Genomic DNA, 18,219 nt, shown 5'->3' on the forward strand with positions numbered 1-18,219 from the left:
TGTGGAAGTGTGCATGGAAAAGTTTGAAAGGAATGAGAGAGTGTTTTTGATTGGTGATATGAATGGTAAAGTAGGGAATGTGAAGGTGGATGGAGTAGTTGGTGAGTGGGGTGTGCCTGCTGAGATAGATGAGAATGGCAGTGCTTTAGTACACATTTGTGCTGGGAGGGGGTTGGTGATATCCAATACTCTCTTCAAGCGCAAAATGATCCACAGGTTTACGTGGCGAGTGATGAGAAGGGTGAATGGAGAACTGAATGGAAGGAAAGCAATGATTGATTATGTGTGTGTGGATGAAAGGATGCGAAGATGTGTAATGGATCCAAAAGCATATAGAGGTTGGGGGAGTGGACTTTCTGACCACCACTTGGTGGTGGCCAGAATCAAGGTCCAAGTTAAATGGAGAAATAGAAGAAGGGAAGGACGGGTGGAAGGAGCAGATGCAAAGCAGGTCGAAAGGTTACAAGAGGATGAGAAAAGGCAGAATATAAGAGAGAAGTGGAGGATCGCTTGGGTATATATGAACTGGAGCAGATGGGGGACGTGGAAGGTTTGTGCATGATATTCACAGACGAAATATGTGAAGCATGTAAGGTGGTGTGTGGACTGAAGAGAAGACGGGAGGGGGTGCAAGGAACAGCATGGTGGAATGAAGAGATGAGACAGGCTGTGATACAAAAAAAAGAAAGCATACAATGAATGGATGAGAAATAGGGACATGGAAGAAGTTGAGAGACAGAAGAGAGAGTTATATACAGAAAGGTAGAGGGAGGTGAAAAGATTAGTAGGAGAGAGAGAGTAAGAAGAGAGTGGATGAGGAATTTCGGTGTAAACTGGAGGGACTGTGAGAAAATGTTCTGGAAAGAGGTAAAGAGAGTAAGACAGGGTGGAAGTGAAGTTAGTAGGAGAGTGAAAGATAAAAATGGTAGATTACTAATGGAGAAGGGCGAAAAAGTGAGCAGATGGAGAGAACACTTAAAGGAATTGTTGAACATAGAGAATGTAGAGTAATGTGAGTATAAGTGGCTGGGGAATGACTGGGAGAAGGAGGGAGGTGAGAAGACAGGAAGAAATCAGTAGGATAGAAGTTGTGGAAGCAATGAAGAAAGTCAAATTGGGGAAAACCCCAGGAACTGATGGAGTGTGTGGTGAAATGCTGATGCATGGGGGAGAGATAGTAGTCGAATGGATGTGGAAGATGTGCAGATTGGCCTGGGAGGAAGGTAGAGTCCCAGATGATTGGAAGTCAGTTATAATCATTCCCTTGTACAAAGAGAAAGGACGGAAAAGAAGTGTGTGGTAATAATAGGGGTATTTGTCTTCTTAGTGTAATAGGAAAATTATATGGTAGGATTCTTATTGACTGAGTTAGGAAAATAACAGAGGAATTAGTTGGAGAAGAACAGGGAGGCTTTAGGAAGGGAAGAGGTTGTGTATGTCAGATATTCATTCTTAGATCTGTAGTGGAAAAGTTTCTAGAGAAGGGAAAGAAGTTGTATGTGACCTTCATGGATGTGGAGAAAGCTTATGACAGGGTGGATAGACAAGGATTGTGGAAAGTATTAAGAATATATGGAATAGCTGGGAAGTTGCTGAATGCTGTGAAGAGTATTTATGATGGTGCTAAGGCTGCAGTGCGTGTGGATAGTGAACTGAGTGAATTTTTCTATTTGAAGGCTGGGTTGAAACAGGGATGTATGTCTCCATGGTTGTTCAATCTGTAAGTGGATGGGATAATAAGAGAGATAAAAGGTAGGGCAGTGGATGTTGGAGTGGCCCTAGTGAGAGAGGGCAGTGTTTGGAAACTCCCTGTACTGTTGTTTGCAGATGATACTGTGTTGTTAAGTTAAGACGAAGAGGAACTGCAAGGTTTGGTGGATGAGTTTGGGAGAGTGTGTAAGATTCGGAATCTAAAGGTGAATGTAGGGAAGAGTAAAGTGATAGTCTTTGAGAGAGGTGAAGTCAGTGAATGTACAATGAGGTTAGATGGAGAAGAAATCGAAAATGTGGGTACGTTTGAGCACTTGGGAAGTGTGATGAGTAAGGATGGAGGTTTGGAGGGTGAAGTGCTTGAAAGGGTACAGCAGGGAAGAAAGGTTGCTGATTCCTTGAAAGCAATGATATGAAACAGGGAAGTGACCATGGAAGTGAAAATGTTACTACATGACAGTATTGTGATACCAACTCTAACGTATGGAAGTGAAGCTTGGGCATTGTTGGAAGGACACAAGTCAAGAGCAGTGGAAATGACTTATTTAAGACGAGCCTGTGGAGTCACATGAAGAGAGAGACTGAAAAATGAGGGTATAAAGGAGCGTTGTGGTGTGGATGTGATAGGAAGCGTTAGGAGAATCACATTGAGGTGGTTTGGCCATGTGGAGAGGATGGAGAGTGAGAGACTGACGAGGAGAGTGTATTTGAGTGAGGTGGAAGGGGAGAGAGGGAGGGGGAGGACAAGGATGAGATGGAGGGATGGAGTGGAGAGGTATATGAGAGAGGTGTGTGTGAGTTGTGAGCAGGGCAGTGAAATGGCCGGGAACAGGACGTGGAGGCGATTTGTTTGTGGCCACCCCGTATGGGATTAAGGCGTCTGCCAATAGACAGATAGATAGTACTGCCGATTAGGAAAAGATAATTGTCTCTGACACGCATATGTTGAGCAAGATACACCTAGCCTTGTTGACTTAATTGCATGACTTTACATCCAATGACGCTCAAACCTTAGGATATACTGAAGGCCCTTAGTGTAACGATACGGTAATGCAAGTGAAGCAAGACTAATTGAACCTTGAGCGGTGATGTGGCGAACATGCCTAGCAGATCTAAAGACAGTTATGTTGATTCCTCCTACCCTCCCTTTACCCTTTCAGATCTTTCAGATCTTAACGGAGGATATGTCATGGAAGAATGAAGATGAGAGGCGATGAAAGGCACTGGAGCTTTGGTTGTTACGATGGCATAGTGACAGATAAGGGGGAAACGTGGAAGAAGGAAGAGGTTAGGGAAGATGAAGAAATGAAGATACCTTACCATGGACGAAACGATAGAACATATACTCTCTCTCTCCCTTCCTCCTTCTCTCTCTCTCTCTCTCTCTCTCTCCTTCCTCCCACCCTCCGTCCACCTGCACAGTCTTGCGAAGTTGACAATAAGATATACGAACAAATAGCAGAAGTCTGTTATACCCAGAATACTGTAGTTGTTGGAGATTTCAATTTACCAGTAATAGGACGGACCGGATCCTTATCTTTGCACACAGGGTTAGACTTGTATACTAACTTACTTGAAAGCTCATTATATCAGATTTTAGGGGAACCCATGCATGGAGAAAGTATCCTAGTTCTTACAGTGGCGACATCAGAAAACTTAGTTCATAATGTTCAAGTAGGAGGAGAATTTAGTACTAGTGGTCACTGCACAGTCATATTCAACCTTAGCTTCTGTACACCGACCAAAATTGTAGTTACAAGAAAATTCCAGGCTACAAGAAAGCCAATTTTCACGAATGAAAGCTAACTTTACGTTGCTGTGAATGGGAGTCGATTACTGAAAGTACAAAAATACACACAGCATGGACACAGTTCACGGAAATCCTTAATAAAGGAATGTGTACCAATGCGTAAGTGAAGACCATAAAAAAGTAATAAGCTAAAATGGTGGAACAGCAGTATTAAGAGACGTCTTTCAGCAAAGAAGCCTGCTTATCAGAAATACAAAGCCACTAATGATGAGGATAAAGATATGTACCATAAATTATGTCAAAACTCTAAAAAGTTAATAAAGCAAAGTAAAAAACAAACAAACATGTAGAGCATATTGCATCAGTAATTAAACCCCGAAGAATTTTTCAGTTATATCAGAAATAAGAAAACATTAACACCAACAAAAGGACCAATGGTATCAGCAGATGGTGAACATACAAATGAAACCGAAATGGCTAAAATTCTTGATACTTCCTTTACATCTGTATATACAGTAGAAAGTTCATGCTCAATCCAAACATTGTCCTCCACATGCGTAGATGAAGACACTCAAAGAAATTTTTATCCATGAAAGAGATGTATTCCTTGCCCTAAATAAACTAAATATAAATAAAACTCCAGGCCCAGATAGAATATCTCAAAGATTATTAAAGGAGGCAAAAGATGAAATAGCAAAACCCTTAGCACATAAATATATTCAATATTTCTCTCAGAAGAGGCACAGTACCAAGCGGATGGAAATTAGCAAATGTAACTCCGATATTCAGAAAAGGAGACAAATCTCAGCCCAGCAACTACTGTCCAATAAACTTGACATCAGTTGTTTGCAAGTTGTTGGAAACCATAATCAGAGATAAATTGGTCAATGACTCTCAGCTCAGATTCCGAAAAAAAGTGTTCATGTCTTACTAACCCCTTAACCGCGGGGCGTCACTTTTGTGATGCTTTGGAGCAAGGGATCATACAGCGGGGTGTAGCTTTTGTGATTCTGTGTTATTTTGAATTCACCAGGGCTTCCAAGTGGGGGCTTGTATCATCTATCAGTACTGCCAATGTCCAACACTAGTCAGCACTCCTAATCTCATCTGTACTCCCATCCATTGTTGACAATTTAGCCATTTCTCCCCGTTCTTGACTCCCCTCCCTACCCCCCCTCCATTACCCTATCCTCTCGCCTGCCCGGCCGTGCTACGCTAAGTAAATCTTCCCTGGAATTTTTCACTGATTTCATCCATTGAAATAAGCCCTATGCCCTATTCTTATACCAAATAATATATACAAGAAAGAAATAAGGTAAGTGAGAGTGCCATACACCTGGAATTGGCTAATTATCACCTGACAACATCTCATGTGCACTCGTTCGCTAATTTTCGCTTTTTTTTTCCCCTTGAAATATGCCGTATAATCTATTTTCGTAATAATTATACATATAAGGAGGGAAGGGAGAAGCCTAAGTGATATTTACATTCACCTGGAACTACCTAATTTATAATGTATTGTCTAGATTTCCTGCCAATCATTTCAGTGCTATACATAGCCGTTTCAAGAGCTAACATTGGTAGCACTGAATATCCCCTAAGTAGGCCTCTACCCCGGCCCTCCCTTATCAGTTTACTCTCATCTTCTGAAGTAGAGGTACGTCTGTTTCTTCTTGCTGACTTCAGGGACTTTTTCACCTCCATGCAAAGGGCCCTGTGACCTTTACCCCCTACTAAACCTCGTGTGGAAAGAGGTAAAGGGCTGACAATTGATAAAAGAGTGACTACGATCTTTCTATTGAGTAAAACAGTGCAAGTGGAATTGTAAATAATGTGTAAATAATGTGTAAACAGCAAGTGAAAGTAATGAATGTAAATATACGTGAACAATGGAAAATAGTTTTATAAGTTACTTCAAGTGACAGTGCATAACAGTGTAAATAAAATAGAAATGTAAATAACGTAAATAAAATAGAGAACGTAAATAGAAATGTAAATGAGTAATATTATAAGAATACGAGTATATACCCTAGGAGTAATGAAAGTGAAAGTTTCACTCTAGCATGTCTGAATACTATGAGTTATGAGAGTGAAGATGAAAGTGACATTACTCTCAATGCTAGTATACAGGACGAGAAAGTGAATGCTACGTATTTTACTGAAAGAAATTGAATCCCTACAGTGACAATAAACTAATACTACTGAAGGAAACTTATGGATAAAGTCTGTAGATATATATAAGTGTTATATAGTAATAGAAATATAAAGTGTGAGGGGTTTTATGAATAATAAATGACAGAGTACCAAGAGCGACCTAGCGCAAGTGCGACGGTCAGACGTGCTCATAATTTTCATTGCTTTCACAGTGGTTTTTTTTTGGAGTATGGATCCCAAACTACTTGAAAATCATAGAGTAGTGATTATAGTGTTAATATCTGGCTGTGGTAATCATATTACGGGTTGTCGAGAAGTGTAAAGTGGAGACTTCATTACCCAACTTCAGAGGTCTCCACAAGTCCTACGGTAACTGACGAAGGCTCAACAAACATTCCAGGAGAAAGCTGAAGGTATGTGCCATAAGCATATATAATTTTAATATTCTAGGACTAATAACTGATTTTTGGCAAATATTTTTTGAGAGTCTGTCGGAGCCCGAATAACCCCGCGGCACACGCAAAACATTGGTAAACATGCCCGCGGTGTAGGGGCTAATCTACTTGATTTGTTGAGTGATATTATCAACATGTACTAAATAAGTTGATGCTATTTATTTTGATTTCAAATAAGCATTTGATAAAGTTCCACATATTCGGCATGTCAAGAAACTGCACGTCTATGGTATCAGTGGTATACAAAGTGGGCTTGAAAGCTGGCTTACGAATTGTAAACAAAGAGTTGTAATCAATGGTAAGGAATCTGACTAGAAAAATGTTATAAGTGAGGTACTGCAAGGCTCTGTTTTGGGTCCTATATTGTTCTAGATATATACAGACAAAATTGATGAAGGGGTGCTTTGTAAAATATCAAATTTTGCTAACGATACGAAGATTGGTAATATAGCAGATACCACAGAACAAAGAACATTGAATCAAATGGATCTTGATAAACTGCTTAACTGGGTGGAAAGATGGCAAATGGATTTTAATTCTGACAGATGCAGTGTTCAAAATATTGGGAGTAAAAATGACAAAAAAAAAAAAATAGAAATACGATGAATCATTCTTAACATATCAATGTAAACCATAAAAAGGACCTAGGAATAATCCTAACGGCTGACCTGAAGCCAAGTAAACAGTGCACAGAAGTAATAAAGCTGATAAACTATAGATTTATAGGTAGATTATTTGGGTTCAGATCTGAAAATATAATTCTTTCCCTGTACATTTCCTTAGTGCGTCCACATCTAGAGTACTGTGTTCAGTTCAGGTTACCGCATTATAGGAAAGCTACTGAGAAATTAGAGTGAAACGACGAGTAACAAAAATAACACCCAGACTGAAAAACAACTCATACGAGGAGCGATTAAGTGAGCTAAATATACAGTATTTAACCTATCAAAGTGCAGACTACAAGGGGATCTGATTCAAGTATTCAAGATTATTAGAGGAAGTGATAATATGGATGTTGACAAATACTTTACAATTGATCATTCGGACTATGCTAGATGTAATGGGTATAAGATTATTGGAAAGCATTTCCAGTCTAATGAAGCGACGCATTTTTTCTTTAACAGGGTTTTTATCATTTGGAATAAACTGCCCGTGGATGTCATTGATTGCAGTACAGTGGTGACATATCTTTTGGATAAGTATCTGTCTTCAACTCCCATGCTAAACACCTTCATGACTGAATCATAATGTAAGCTGTTAATCTCTTTTGCAGATCGTGATGACACTACAGCAGGGAAATGTTACGTAATTAATGATACCAGTAGCTTATTGACACTAGGAGTGTATTGATACAATAGGAGAGAACACAGTTGACCACTTTTCAGTCATTCCTATGAAATGTCCATGTCAGATTTGCCATGCTGCATGGTGGTTCTTTTCACTTTTTTCCTGCCAGCTTCGACTGGAGGGATTGGTGGGTGGGGGGGATCCTTCTTGTTTTACAATCCTTACATTTAACTTGTAGAATTATATATCATAGTGACAGCCTTTTCTGTAACAAGCAGCTTCGAAAGGTCCATTAGGTCTGTTTTTTTTTTTTTTTATGCGAAGAAGAAGGAACCAAAGGCCATGAGCCCTTAGTAACAGTTCCCTCCAAGAGAAAAACAAAATACAATAGTAAGCTAAATTCAAGATCCGATCATTTTGAGATGCCTGGACACACTGCGTTTGAAAGGTTGGAGATCATAGGCAGCAGGAAATACAGACAGAGGGAGACAGTTCCAGAGTTGACCTGTTGCATAGATGAAAGACTGGGAGTAACGGTTAACTCTTGCATTAGAGAGTTGGACAGAAAAGGGATGAGAGTTTGCTGCCAGACGGGTGCTACGCGCCCGTCGAAGAGGTGGAGGAATGCAAGCAGACAGTTCAGAGGAGCAGTGACCATTAAAGTAGCGATAGAAAAGAGATAAAGATGCAACAGTGCGGCGACGAGACAGAGGTTGAAGGGAGTCAGTAAGAGGAGGAGAGTTAATGAGACGAAAAGCCTTTAACTCCAACCTATTGAGAAGAGCTGTATGTGGGGAGCCTCCCCACACATGAGAGTTGTACTCCACACAGGGGCGGATAAAACCCGTGTATAGAGTCAACAATTGTGCAGGGGTAAAGAAAGAACGGAGTCAGCTTAGCACACCCAATCTCTTGGAAGCAGATTTTACAAGAGATGTAATATGATCTTTCCAAGATAAGTCCCAAGTAAATGAAACCCCAAGCATGTTCAAGGATGATGCAGGACTAAGCTGAATATTATTAAACATTAGTGGGTATACCTGTGGAAGATTCTGTCGGGTTGATAGGTGTAAGAACTCCTTTATACTCTCACTCTCCCCCCCCCCCTCTCTCTCTCTCTCTCTCGATAATGAAGTGAACCTTTTTTGTTTTTTTGTTTTTCATATTACACGTATTTGTACTCCAGTACATATAAAAGCAAAATTTATAGTAACATTGCTGAGTTGAAAACGATGGTATTATTTTGGGGTAACAACCAACTAACAGAAACTGATTTTAACATTCACCATTTAGGTTATGCAATTTTCAGCAACCTCTAATCTGTATATTTCAGTTGCAAATACACTTTTTAGTACTTAACAAATAAGAAGATGAGGGAGGATTGTCCAGCTAACACACTTGCACATAGGCGTTGAAACTAGATTTGGCGGGCTGGTTAGTGTTGGCTTGGTATAGGCAGGTTAGGTCAGGATTTCGTTTTAACGTTCAGGCAATAGAACAGGAGATAAGAGCTACCACATCGCAATTTGTCTAAGTATGTAAAAAGGGACGGATGTTTTTAGATGGAAAATTGCTTAGAACCGTTTCATTTCAGTAATGAGTATTTTATTATCAGTGTTGGCTAACCGGGTGTAGTCCCTAAAAACTTCCGTCATGAGAGGTTACCTTATATAACTCACATACTACACAAGATATAACCTGCCTGAAAGTGTGCATTAATACAACTTTCCCTCCTTCCCCTGCTATTCCGGCCCACCATGCAGAAATTTTAGGGTACACTCAAGCCTTTTTAATATAGCGATACATTATTCCGAGAGGGAAAATGATGAATAAAAGTTCTTCAAATACTGTAATGTAGTGAGCCAGCCTTATAGACCCAGAGACCATTACTCATAATCATTTCTAACTCCCATCACACGATACACAAGACAGATGGTCAAGGAGGCGAGACAGGAAAGGTGATGAAGCTTTGATGGGAGGGATGGTATAGTTACAAATGATGGAGGAAGGTGCAGCAGGGAGGAGGGGGAGATTAGGGAAGATGAAGGGATTAAAGTACCTTACCCTACAAGAATTGGAAAGCATAAAGACTCTCTCTCTCTCTCTCTCTCTCTCCATATTTATGCTAAGCCTCCGCTTATAGAGAGATCGAGTGACGAGGAGGGAGAGATAATGGAGTCAAGGAGGAAGGAAGTAAATGTAATATGGAGAGGCAGAGAGAGGTGGGGAGAGAGGGAGACGTATGGGAAAGGATAAGTGGAGAATGCAGAAAAAGAACTGATTTTCTTTAAATAACAGAACAAAGAAAGGAAAATGAAATGTATAAAATAAAAATAATCCGTACACCAGATTACTGGCGTCTTCCATTTATAAAATATCTGTAACATTTGGACTTGAAAAGCTCTAAGTTGAAGTTTGGGGGAAACAACTCCGGGAAAGCGAGTTCCAGAGAGATTCAGTTCGGGGAATAAAAGATTTATGATAGAACTTCTGCAATATGGCTGTGTGACATTCCAGTCATGAGCGCTACCAGAGGCCCGTGTAGCACGAGGGAAGGCATGGAGAGGTGGCACAATGGACGCAACTTCGTCTGAGAATTTGCCATAAAGGTATCTGTCGAACAATGCAAGGGAGGCAACATTCCTTCCTACTTGTATGGAAGGTAGTTAATCTATAATCTATCTATCTATCTATTGCCAGACGCCTCAATCCCGTTTGGGGTGGCCACAAACAAACCGCCTCCAAGTCGCCCTGTCCCCCGCCATTTCACTGCCCTGCTCCCAACTCACACCCCCCTCTCTCATATACCTCTCCACCCCATCCCTCCATCTCATCCTCGGCCTCCCCCTCCCTCTTCCCCCCTCCACCTCACTCATATACACTCTCTTCGTCAGTCTCTCACCCTCCATCCTCTCCACATGGCCAAACCACCTCAGTGTGTTCCTCATAACGCTTCCTATCACATCCACATCCACACCACAACGCTCCTTTATATCCTCATTCGTCAGCCTGTCTCTCCACGTGACTCCACAGGTTCCTCTTAAATAATTCATTTCCACTGCTCTCACTCTTGACTTGTGTCCTTCCAACAATGTCCAAGCTTCACTTCCGTACGTTAGAGTTGGTATCACAATACTGTCATGTAGTAACTTTTTCACTTCCATGCTCACTTCCCTGTTTCTTATCACTGCTTTCAAGGAACCAGCAACCTTTCTTCCCTGCTGTACCCTTTCAAGCACTTCACCCTCCAAACCTCCATCCTTACTCACCACACTACCCAAATACTTAAACGTACTCACATTTTCCAATTCCTCACCATCTAACCTCGCTGTACATTCACTAACTTCACCTCTCTCAAAGACCATCACTTTACTCTTCCCTACATTCACCTTTAGGTTCCGTTTCTTACACACTCTCCCAAACTCATCCACCAAGCCTTGCAGCTCCCCTTCGTCTTCACTCAACAACACAGTATCATCGGCAAACTACAGTACAGGGAGTTTCCAAACACTATCCTCTCTCACCAGGGCCACTCCAACATCCACTACCCTACCTTGTACCTCTTTTATTACCCCATCCATGTACAGATTGAACAACCATGGAGACATGACACATCCCTGTTTCAAACCAACTTTCAAAGAGAAAAATTCACTTAGTTCACCATCCACACGCACTGCAGCCTTCGCACCATCGTACATACTGTTCACAGCATTCAACAACTTCCCATCTACTCCATATATTCTTAACACTTTCCACAATCCTTGTCTATCCACCCTGTCATATGCTTTCTCCAAATCCATGAAAGCCACATACAACTTCTTTCCCTTCTCTAGAAACTTTCCCACTAAAGATCTAAGAATGAATATCTGATCTACACAACCTCTTCCCTTCCTAAAGCCTCCCTGTTCTTCTCCAACTAATTTCTCTATTCTTTCTCTAACTCTGTCTATAAGTATCCTACCATACACTTTTCCTATTATACTAAGAAGACAAATGCCCCTATGATTACCACACACTTCTTTTTCCCCTTTTCCTTTGTACAAGGGAATAATTATACCTGACTTCCAATCCTCCGGGACTCTACCTTCCTCCCAGGCCAATCTGCACATCTTCAACATCCGTTCTACTACTATCTCTCCCCCATGCTTCAGCATTTCACCACACACTCCATCAATTCCTGGGGCTTTCCCCGATTTAACTTTCTTCATTGCTTCCACAACTTCTATCCTACTGATTTCTTCCTGTCTTCTCACCTCCCTCCTTCTCCCAGCCATTCCCCAGCCACTTATACTCGCATTACTTCCATCCTCTACGTTCAACAATTCCTTAAAGTGTTCTCTCCATCTGCTCACTTTTTCTCCCTTCTCCACTAGTAATCTACCATTTTTATCTTTCACTCCCCTGCTAACTTCACTTCCACCCTGTCTTACTTTTTTCACTTCTCTCCAGAACATTTTCTTACAGTCCCTCCACTTTACACTCAAATTCCTTCCAAATTCCTCATCCACTCTCTTCTTACTCTCTCTTACTAATCTTTTCACCTCTCTCTTCCTTTCCACATATAACTCTCTTCCGCCTCTCAACTTCTTCCACGCCCCTATTTCTCACCCATTCATTGTATGCTTTCTTCTTTTGTGCCACAGCCTGTTTCACCTCTTCAGTCCACCACACTGTTCCTTGCACCCCCCTCCGCCTTCTCTTCCTTCCACACACCACATCACATGCTGCACATATTTCTTTTGTAAATATCTTACACACACCTTCCACGTCTCCCATCTGCTCCAATTCATATTTGCCCAATCGTTCCTCCACTTCTCTCTTATACTCTGCCTTTTTCTCATCCTCTTGTTACCTTTCCACTCTCCTTGCAACTACTCCTTCCTCTCGTCTTTCCCTTCTTCTATTCCTCCATCTTACTTGGATCCTAATTCTGGCCACCACCAAGTAGTGGTCAGAAAGTCCACTCCCCCAACCTCTATACACTCTTGCATCCTTTACACATCTTCGCATCCTTTCATCCACACACACATAATCAATCATTGCCTTCCTTTCATTCAGTTCACCACCCACCCTTCTCATCACTCGCCATGTATACCTGTGGATCATTTTATGCCTGAAGAGGGTATTGGCTATCACCAACCCCCTCCCAGCACAAATGTCCACTAACGCACTCCCATTCTCATCTATCTCGGCAGGCACACCCCACTCACCAACTATTCCATCCACCTTCACATTACCAACTTTACCATTCATATCACCAATCAAAAACACTCTCTCATTCCTTCCAAACTTTTCCATGCACATTTCCACATTTGTCCAGAACTCTTCTCTCACTCTTCTAGCACGATCTTGCGTTGGCGCATACACACACACAATCGCCCACATTTGTATTCCAACTTTCAACTTTACCCACACAGTCCTTGACCCAACTGATCCATACTGTCTTATGCTCTTCTTCCATCTTTTACTCACAACTATACACACTCCTTCCTTTGCCCTCTCATTCTCATCTACTCCTGCACATATACCCCATCCATACTCCCATTCTCTCACACTTTCTCCTTTCCATTTTGTTTCAGTTATTCCACATACATCCACTTTCGCACCCTCAAGCACCTGGACAATCTCTCTCTCTTTCACCTCATCATTCGCTCCTCTTACATTCCATGTACTCATTACCAAGTCCTTTGTCCGGTCCTGGGTCATCATCGTTTGGTCAGTCCTTGTCCGAGGCTTCTTGTTTGTTTTTTTAGTTAGTTGTTTTCCGGGGCGGGGCACTAACCCTCCGCCAACTCTTTTAGTCGCCTTTTACGACAAGCAGGGATACTGGGGGAGTATTCTTGAAAACCCCCCTACCCCCAGGGGTTATTAATAATTCCAACAGCTTTGTTCTGAAATTCTAGTTTTAGTGCAACCTCTCCACATCCTTTCCACAAGGGTGAGCAATATTCTACAGTAGCTGAGAGTGCACGTGATTCATATAACCTATAACTAACTGCTCGTCAGTGAAGAAGTTACGGACTCTGTACAATAATCCAAGTTTCTTTGAGGCGGTTTTAGTAAGTGATCTGACATGTGAGATCCAGCTGAGGGCGTTGTTAAGTGAAACACCGAGAATTCCAATACTCTTGGAGATGGGAATATTAGTATCACTGAAGGTAATATACGAATCTGGCAATATCTGTCTATTAGTAAATTGTATATATTTGGTTTTACTAGCATTAAGTGAGACAAGTTATTTTGTCCACATTCATTGATCTTAAATAAGTCTTGATTTATGGAGATGGCTGTACTGAGTTGAGAGTTAGAGATCAAACTTAGTAAATGGATGTTTGAGTGTTAATGAACTTTAAAGTGTTAAGTCATATGCATATGAATCGATGGGGTTGTGGGTGACAGATAAGAGATCATTAATATGAACTAGGAATAGGGTTGGTGCCAGAACTAACCCTTGTGGCAGGCCGGCGTTGATTGAGTGGAAATTGGAACACATATCATCTTCTTTTACTCTTATTTTCCTGTCGGTGAGATATGAGGAAAGCAGAGGAACAAAAGACATCAGTCCGTGGCAAGGGAGCTTGGACAGCAGAGAACGGTGCCACACTCTGTCGAAAGCTTTAGCAGTATCAAGGGCTATGCATAACTTTCTCCATGTTGATCAGTTGATTGATGGATGGCATGAATCAGGAGACTGAGTATGTCAATAGTGAATCTTTCGTGGCGAAAATAAAAATGTCTGTCACTAATTAAGTTGTTGGATTCAAGGTGTTAACTATGTGCTTATTAATTACAGTTTCTAATACTTTACCAAGAGATGATGTGGTGGCTATTGGTCTGTAATCAGAGGGGTCAGTGGAACTTCCTTTCTTTGAAAGTGGGTGAATATTGGCTTTTTTTCCATGAATGAAGGAATGAAGAAGTACGTATGCATGGTCTGAATAATTTAGCTAGAACAGAGGCAAGTTCTGGGGAACACTTTCTCAACACAATTGGAGGAATTCCATCTGGGCCTGGACCTCTATTGGTTGGTAAATTATCTAGGATGGATTTTACATATCTAGTCTGTATTTTAAGTGGAACGATTTCGGAATAGTCAAGTCCTAGTACTGGGACGTTCTGGCAGACTTCCTCTATGGTCGAATTTTTGGCATACTTACTGGCAAAGATATTCGCTTTCCCAAGCTGTTCATTTGTAATGTTGCAATGTGAAGAATTTAGTGGGGAAATGGTGACTTGTTAAAGTTACTACTGAAGGAATTGAGAGTTGACCAGAATATTCTATTGTCATTAGGGCTACTAAGTAGTTTTGATGCTTGATGTTGCAGAAAGTTTGATTTAGCGAGATTTGTTACAGCTATTGCATGGATTCTTGCAATTTATATTACAGGGTGATTCAGATTTTTTATTTTTTTATTTTAAGCAAGAGTTATATACTAATGATTTTTGGGCCGTTGCTCTGGCATAGTTGCTATCAAATCATTTGGGAGAGTTCGATCTTTTAGTGAACTGTTGACTTGGTATGAATAAATACATACCAGCTAGTATTAAGTCATTACTGTGGGACTGGGTAGAACTGACATCACTAGAGAAGAAAGACTGCCATGGAATGTCGGCAAGATAATTTCTAACTCCATCCCAGTTTGCCTCACCAAAGAACCATCGGGTCACCCTGACAGGTTCAGAACGGGGAGGTTTAGGGGGATTGATTAATGAGGATTTGATGAGATTGTTGTCGAAGGATCGTTGTGGTTTTTGATCTGGAATATTTGTCAGGAATAGATCCAAGAGATGGGCATTATGGTCAGAATTATCTGGTATTCTGGTTGGTTTCTTTACCAACTGCGTGAGATTAAACGGTTCTGCAAACAGCTTACACTCTAGACCAGAATTGTCTGTCCTAGCAGAATACTATAACCATTCAACATTATGTATGTTAAAACATTATGTGAGTCGCTGCCGGCACAGTTGCTTAATGACAACCGGGAGGATCGTGTGCCGCCAGCCCTACCATGCCGTTGGTGTCAAATTGAGATACAACTCGTCTGCTGATACTAATGCGCAGCCATTGGTAAAGGGAATGGATATAGGAGGCGTGATATCTTATGTGCATGTAGTGTGGTGTAGACAGTTGAAGGTAGTGGTATTAACAGAGTATGGTGGCGTACTCTCTGTGTAAATGAAAGCACTGAAAATGATCAGCAAAGGAAGATTATCAGGATCAAGCCCTGAGGGCTGGTGAAATGGGAGCTCCAGCTCTCCCTCTCACCAGCTTTCCGTCCACCTCGGGAGTACTGCCCTGTTCGACTGATGCTCCTGATAAAAAGAGCATTGAGTAAAAACTAGTGCATGTAGGCGATAGCAAACACACGATGCAGAGAGGCAGGTGTTTGAACAGGTGGAGAGCTGAAGAATGGTGGGAGGAAGATATGGCGCGATATATTGAAACCTAAGCCCATGAGCGTAGAATAATGGAGCAGGGAGTGAAGTGTCAAGAGGAAAGCACAGAGAGAGCGGGAGAGAGAGAGAGGGAGAGAGAGAGAGAGAGAGAGAGAGAGAGAGAGAGAGAGAGAGAGAGAGAGAGAGAGAATGTATGGGAGTACACAGGAACTACAGATACCAGGAGGCCTGTTGACCCATGACGAGTTTGTCTGTTGGAAAAAAGGCTAATTCTACTAATATCTAACCAACGTGTGAGAGAACAGGAGAAAGAAGAGGAAGGGTCTCCTCTCGCCGAAGTTTCTTGATATTTAAACAAACGTCTCTCAGTCGTAGGCATCATTTCAACCTGGAAATAAACACTACATTAGTTAAGAGTAGTACAACAGTGCCCAGGAGTACGCACGCGTAGTCCTGGGCACTGTGTAATCGGCATCCCCCTCCCCCCTACCCCCCCAAACAACCCTCTGCGTACTACTGGGCATGCCTTCAGGCAAACTCCACTTCAAGCCCCTGTCCAGGTCAACGCATGCCTAATCCTGGACGCTTTGTAATAGGCATCCCCCCCCCGCCCTGCGTACTACTGGGCATGCCTTCGGGCAAACCCCACTTCAAGCCCCTGTCCAGGTCTATGCACGCTTAATCCTGGACACTTTGTAATAGACATCCACCCCCATTATTAGGTCACATACCTCCTGTCCAAATCCACACACAGGGTTGAAGATGTTCCAATCAAGAGAGTTCATCTCACACGTCCACCCTCTCTGGTGGGTGGTGGGTAAATGACTGAGGGAAAGCTCGAGTGAGTGGCCTTGACTAACTTGCATAGGCGAGTAACTCTCCCTCTCTCTCTCTCTCTTCATTCTGTTTTCTATCTAATTTCCTCTTATTCTCCACACCATTACCACTATTATTGCCTGATTTAAGAAACGTATAAAGGACAAAATAAAAAACAAAGTGAAATATTTGAAGACATTTATTTAATCTCTTTCCTGTTGCACACAACCTAAACCAGGACATATCAGGCACCGTGCATCACTCAGGTACATTGGATCTGCACATTTAAAGCAAAATATCATGGGTATCTTGTGTGGATCACACAGTGTTTCCAAATGCTCATCACACAGTTCAGCTAAGGGTGATTTCGTGTAGTTATGGTCGAGTTTGATAACCGTCCATAGGTCACATCCCAGGCTTGTACCTAAGGAAGAAAAGTTCAATAAATCACTCTTAGATACAGTAAAACAAACACTTCATGAGTCACCCATCAAAGATACCTTACCCATCCGACTCTCCCATTTTCCATAGATGTCTGTCGGAGTCCCATCACCTATTATGGAACTGTAAGGACTGATACTTACCAGTGTGTAGTGTCTACACTCTTCAGGGAAGATTCTTGCATAGGTATAATGCACATTCTTTGGAAATATATTTATTCAGACAGAAAGTGCTTCGGCAATCAGGGATAAGTACAGGAAAATATTTATACACATATTTTTGTACCCGTTTATCGTTCTCGGCATAATTATGTTTGCGGAACTGTTTTTTAATTATCATCATCAATCTATCTACACCATCTGTACATGTGACATGTATGAAAAATAATACATAGGTCCCACATACATAGGAAGAAACACTCTGCAGGTGAAAGGGTTATGTGCACAATTTAAATGTTTTAAGATTTCTGGAAAAAGTTACAAAATGTTCAAAGCACTGGTTAGGTAGAAGACCATATGAATCAAGGAAATATATAAAGTGATCCTTTATGAAAAAACAAACCCAGTGACCCATTTCTCCAGTTTTTGAAGTGGGTAATATGTTTGCGATGATAAACACAGGTCCTAGTTTGTTAGGTATTTTCACACATATCATTTCATCAGCCGCCAGACATCCCCAGAATTGTTTAATACAGTGAGGGCGTAAATTTTTACGAATCACAGTTTCGAGTTCTTGATCATTCATTTTTTTTCTTTAAGCTCTCACATCTGAATATATCTGCCGATCACTATTTTTTCTTAGAATTCCTTGAGTGTCTCCAAACATCAGCAGGACACGATTAGACCCACTGGCTTTCTTGAATGTTATATTTATTCTTAAATTTCCTATGTATTCGGGATCAATTGCATCTTTAACGTCCTCAGGTAATTGGTCTAAAACTAAAATCATCTTCCATTGGTACAGGCCTCATAGTTAAGTAAGTGATCTTGATTGAGACCTAGAGCCTTCAAGGTATAATGGTACAGTGAAACGTACTGATAAGGAAAAGAGACTGTGAAGTTATACAGACGTCTCCCACTGACACTTACAGCCAATCCTGACAAGTCAGCATGAGTCATATACAAAGGATTCTTATTATACAATTCAGAAAAAGCCCCCATATCAACTAGACACAAATACAGTTTGCTTGGCATACAGTTCCCCCAAGGG

The sequence above is a fragment of the Coenobita brevimanus genome, chromosome 3, assembly GCF_032717465.1.
Source record: "Coenobita brevimanus isolate Jiangsu-jjx chromosome 3, ASM3271746v2, whole genome shotgun sequence".
Lineage (NCBI taxonomy): Eukaryota > Metazoa > Arthropoda > Malacostraca > Decapoda > Coenobitidae > Coenobita > Coenobita brevimanus.